Source organism: Malus domestica, chromosome 12 (genome assembly GCF_042453785.1).
Source record: "Malus domestica chromosome 12, GDT2T_hap1".
Classification (NCBI taxonomy): Eukaryota; Viridiplantae; Streptophyta; class Magnoliopsida; order Rosales; family Rosaceae; genus Malus; species Malus domestica.
In genome coordinates this window covers 2,424,325-2,430,324 of record NC_091672.1, presented here as the reverse complement: position 1 = coordinate 2,430,324, position 6,000 = coordinate 2,424,325, and the positions used below count along the sequence as shown (strand labels likewise).

The 6,000-nt window shown below is 36.1% G+C and overlaps 1 long non-coding RNA gene across 1 annotated transcript; it reads right to left on the bottom strand.

Moving 5' to 3' along the window:
* LOC114819914 (uncharacterized) lies at positions 1 to 1,841 on the bottom strand. Its single transcript, XR_003767207.2, has 2 exons — positions 1,467 to 1,841; positions 1 to 581 (listed from the first exon to the last, which is right to left on the bottom strand). It is a non-coding gene; the product is annotated as an uncharacterized lncRNA (long non-coding RNA).
* Positions 1,842 to 6,000: the final 4,159 nt, after the last annotated feature.

Sequence of the window (6,000 nt, the reverse complement as noted above, 5' to 3'; positions counted from 1 at the left end):
GATAAAATAATATTTATATTGATTGCTAGATAGCTTGATACATCCTTGTAGTACAGAAATTTTTAATAACCACCCCAAAAAAGAAAAATTACTGATAGAAGATATGGAAGTAGAAGAAGCAGAGGCATCCTTGGTGGTACAAAAGATAAACACTACAACTTCATCTTGTCCTATTTTGTATCTAAAACTGGAACTACCACTGTTGCTAAAGATATTAAACAAAAACAAAAGTTAAATCCTCCTCCTCTTCCTCCTAGTGGGGTCATCACATCTTTACTTAATTTTAACAAATTTTATCAGATCATCAGTTGGTGGAACCATTAGCATTTGGGGTGGAGGAAGAGCTGAGGTTGAGGTCAGGAAGTGTATTTCCAGCTGCTGCATTGGCTTTGGCTTTTGAAGAAGTACTTTTGGACAGCTTCTGCTGAAGCTCAGAAAGCAAGGCTTGATTCTCCTGGTTCAGCAGCTGTGCCTTCTTTCTCAGCCTCTCATTCTCTTTCATTATGTAGCAGTTCTGCAAGTACAGCTTTGAGTTCAATCTTTCCATTGCTGTGAAATTTGTCTGAAATTCTTGTGTTGCACTGAAACCAAATCCAAGAAATACAAAAAGGGTATCTCAGATAATATTATTTATTGGCAGAAAACATTTTAAATGTGTTACACATGAAGACAGTAACATTATACTATTAAAAATGCACAAAAATGAACACAAAAAATAAAATTAAATTAAAATAAGGAAAAATGCCCTATGGATTTAATGAGAAATAAATTGGATCAAAGAAAGGTTACCTAGAAACAGAATTGGATGTGTGAGAATTATTTGGTTGGAAATGACTTGGTTTGTGCAGTGCTTTTATTGGAAGCACTTATGACAGTTTTACAAAAAGAAGGTGATGACAACTGGAGAAAGCAGAGCAACTTATCAAATTTTGGAGCACTATGGTTAGATTGTTTAGATATACAGACATATAGATATATCTATATATATATATATATATAGGTGGGTTGTTTTGCGAGGAAAGAAAAAGAGAGATGGAATCATAAGTAGTCCAAAACTGCACTCAATGAAAAACAAAAAAATGGTTTCTTTCGGCTTACCACTGATGAAAGAAAAGGATCAAAATCACGTATTCAAACTGCCAAAAACTTAAAACTTCTTGGTTTGATTACAAGAGCATTCAAAAATACAAATCTTACCCTTTTCCACATTCAAGAGGTTGGTATGAATGATCAAAAGTTTTTAAGAACAAAAGTGATAAGTTCTAGAGAGAGAGAGAGAGAGACAGAGAGAGAAACCATCTGGAACAAAAAGTGTTGGATAATCCAAAATTGTGAAACGTTTCTAAAGGCAAACATTCCCTCCACAAAATGAGGTGTAGAACACACAAAGAACACTAAACGAAAAACAATGTGAATTACAATATATATGTATATATTTGTTTAAGTAAAATGAGTAAAGAAGTGACCTTTAGAAGGTTAGGTTGGTAAGAGCTTCGGGGCCGAGGAAGCAAATCTTCTGGTTTTGTAACAAGATGTAGCAGTGAGAGAATAAAGGGCTGAGTTTGGTGTGAGGGACAAAAGGAACAAAGAGAGCCTTAATTTATAGAGCCAATGCCACTACTACTACCAGTCTTCCTAGAGAGAGAAACGATGCAACCATATGAGAGAGAAACAGAGAGAGAGAGAGAGGGAGAGAGAAAGGGAAGGGGACATGCCCTCTCTATCTGACACAACAATCATGCATGTGTAAGCATGGAAGGCGGCCGGTTATGAGCCTAAAAGATTTTAGAGTTTATGGTTTTCTATGATGATGATGAATATGGCGTCATGTGAATGATGATGGTTTTTCGGGTTTTGCAGCACAAGACATAAATAATTTTTTTTTTTTTTAACTTGGAAAAAAGAAAAACAAAATAAAAGGCATAGGGGTATTGTGGTCATAAAAATGACATTATGGACATGGAAGAAGAAGAAGAGAGGGACAATTATGGGTAGCTAGGGTTTGTAAATGATGGCGGAGCTAGGGCCGTCCCAAGATTCGCAATGATGGTTTGGATTGGCTTTCCCTTCCCTTCTCTTATCTCCTCCATCATCAATTACAACTTCTGCAATTATTTCTTCTTCTTCTTCTTCTACTTATTTCTTCTTATTTCTCTACTAACTACTATTTTTGTCCCTCTTTTTATTCCCCTTTCATTTCATAATTCTCATGTGTTGGGAACTGTTGGCAATAATCAATTTCAGCCATTATGGATTCTGGTTTCCCTTCCCACCCTTCAAGATCAAGAATTGGCGGTTTTGTTGCCCTAAATTCAACTTGCATTTTGTCATTTTGGTCCAGAAATCTATCTCATATCTTTTAGGTCTTGTCAAAGATTTGCATCCTTGTTACAACAATAAATATGGATACAAAGAGACGGACACGCTATCATGATTATCTGATTTAACTCATGTCTATTTATATTTACATATAATAGTGGTAGTTTACCTACCGTAATATACGTTATGCAAGAATCGAACTCAGATGCAAGAAGACAGACACATTACTCTGCTTAACTAATCAAACTCACACCTGCTTTTTCAAATATATTAATTAAAGGGAAATGATTTTCATATATTCATCTTTATTTTTTATCATCGGAACAAATAAATAAAACGAAAACAATTATATGATTAAATATGAGTGTTAATGTGCCTAGAGCATTCTTTGGTGACAAACCCATTGCCCCAAATGTGAATCCCTATCAGCTAAAACAAGTTGTTCCAACGGAAAGACCAAAGAAAACAAAAAGACTAAAGAAGGGTATCCCTTTAGTAGGCCTTTGTGTCCTATAAGTACAACAAAATGACCATTTTGCCCTTGATGCATAACTTGCGCGGTTTGGCACCATCGATGGTGTTTTATTTTACGTTATTACAATCATAATTACAGGCCAAGCTAGCATCATAAGTAAAAAAGCAGGTTGTTTTTCTGCCAAATTTAAGGGTGTGAGCTTGAAATAATGGGTGTGGAGAGGGGGAGTTCTTGGGGCCAGCCAGCTCCGAGCCCTCATGGGTTATTGAGTGGCTTAACGTGAAACATCATGGTTTGACAGAGGGTGTTTTGGAAGGGTCTATCATCTGAGGGTAGAATCGTCCAACTGCCTTTGGTGTCCCTCGTGGACCTCGTTCATTTCAATCCTCATTTGGGGATATGCTTACCTCAATCTAATTATGGCAATGCAGACAATGACCTTTTTATCCTCAGTGGTTTGTTTTCCTTTTTCTTCCAATTTTCTCAAATACTTGTGTAAATAACGTTCACCAAAAGGTAGTTTGTTAAAGCATTTCCAAAATAGCGTGCGCCAAAAGGTAGTTTCTTCCAATTTTCTCAAATACTTGTGTGAACTCAACCCAAAATTGAGTTCGTTTCCAAGTTTAATTAATTGATATTTCCAAAATAAAATAACATTTTTGGTCTTTATATGGGTTTTCTAACAACTGCTGTCGCAAATGCGGGTTAGCTAGTTTGTTAAAGCATTCGTTTGTTGCTTGTATCTATATTTGTATAACCTTTTTTGTATATTACTATAATTTAAAGAGAAAATGCTAAAGAGATTCTTTCAAAAGTGAGGGTTTTCACAGATTTTCTATCGTCACGTATTTTTAGCATAATATTTTATAATATTGGCCTGAAAATTGTGCCAAAAATGTGAAGTGAAGTGACGGATAGTCCATACAAAGTCTCACTTTGAAAGACTCATTAACATTTCTCTAATTTAAATATTATTTATAAACATTTAAACTGCATATTGCTTCAACTTTAGCAATACATGAAGTAGGGCTCGTTGGGCCAAGTTTGGGCCCAATGGAATTTAGAAATCCTAAATTAGATTAATGCACTTTCTAGCCAAATTAGATTAGTGTCATTACATAAGTAAATCCTAATTAAAATAAAGTGACAAAATGCTTGATATGAAAGCCTTACTCTATCTATATAGGTTATTGCTATCCCATTAATAATGTGTTGGGAAAATGTAGAAATATGACTTGTTGTATTGATGTGTGGAAATATCACAATATATATAGGGTTACATAAAATTCTAGTTGGGGTTACATAAAGCTTTATTTAGGTAGGAATCATACACTAATTATATGGAAAATTACATTCCTATGATACATACAATAACGACGGAGTAATTTCCTTTAATCTAACCGCCTTGCAAAATGGACGAGCTTGATCGAACGAGTTTAGAGCAAAGAAGACTATGATGGGGTTGATGGAGTGCTATGGTGAGGAGAACAATTGGTTGATCCATAGACGAATATACCAATTCCGATGACTCCCAGGAGCCACTTTTTCACTAACAAAATGATAATCGAGTTCAATATGACATGTGCGAGCATGATGAACAAGATTAGCAGCAAGATAAATGGCACTAAGATTGTCACAATAAAGCAAACACATGAAAAGACAAACAAACACCAAGCTCTCGAAGAAGAAAGCACAACCAAGTAGTCTCCGCACAAGCATGAGCAAGAGATCTGTATTCGGATTCAACACTAGATAAAAAAGGGTTGGTTGCTATTTGCAAGCATAAGCGAAAGGAAAATGGTTCCTTCTTTCTTCGTTGTGGGATTCATACTCTCAACAAACCCCCTCATATGTGACGAATTTTCAAGCCTAGCACATGGACAACACAAATTGGGTGACGTGGAGTACATGTAGCCATTAGGCTTCACACGTGGGACAACCTACTCTGATACCACAAAGAAATTTTACTCCTTGTGTTGATATGTGAAAATATTACAATATATATAGGATTTCATAAAGCCCTATTTACTTATTTAGGTAAGAATCCTACCCTAATTACTATGAGAAGTTACATTCGTATAATACATACAATAACGATCAATTGCTTTAGTAGCTAGGCCAGAGCACCCAATTCCCAACTAATCTATTCCGAACAGAAGCAATCGATCAAATGGAGCTAGCTTACAAGAGGAGGCCCGATAAGCTTCAAAGTCATCCCCAATGACGGATTTTTTCATTGTTTGGAAGGTTTCACCTTCTTTATTGGGGCGCCTTCCGCCTCTCTTTCCTCGTTATTGATGCCACTACAGATACTCCTATCAGAGTGATTCTTCCCACTAAAAAAAAAAAGAAGACAAGCACTCAGTTCTGTTTTTGGAGTTCAATGGTCGAATTTGGTCTGATAGATACGTTGGAATTAGAGAGTTTTCCTATAATCTAACATAAACAATTAATATATGATACTCCATTGATTTGCCGGTTGATTCTTACTAATCTCATTGTTTCATTAGATTCTTACTAAATTTAATGTTTATTTAGACATTAAGGGTGCGTTTGTTGCACCTCTTTAAGTGGGACTGGCTTGGACTAACTTAAGTATGACTATAATCCTGCATTTGGAATGGTGCTGGACTACAGTAAGTGAGACTCACCTCGACTATGAGGCGTTCCCTACTTCACTAAACCTCGCTAATGAGTCCCAAGCTTTCGCTTGGTATTAAGCGGGACTAGGAAACAAGATTAAACCAGAGCTTTTATTTTCCCTGGGCTTCGCCTTCTTTCTTCTGCGGCGCCATCAACTACAGCCCACAGCTAACGCGACCACATCACTATGTAGATCTCAAAATCTAACCACCAAAATTCAAAAGAAAAAAAAAAGCAAAAGATAACAACAACAACAATCCCCAATCAGATAATTTCATCTTTTTCTTAGAAAATTCCGAGATGGTTATTTTGTTATGGAATTTAAGACGGAGAATTAAAGCATTGAGGGAGAGTTTGGGTTTCTTTGAAATCAAGCTGACACATGAATCACAATCTATATCATCTCATTGCTTTGGGAAATGAGAGAAATGGATAGAGAAGGGGAGAGAAAGTAGCTTCAGGGAGCAAGAGTGATAGAGAGACGAAGAGGAAGATAAGGAGATGAGGGGATTGGACGGAGCCAACAAAGATAAGAAGATTCAAGAGAGTACAGGTTTTAAGAA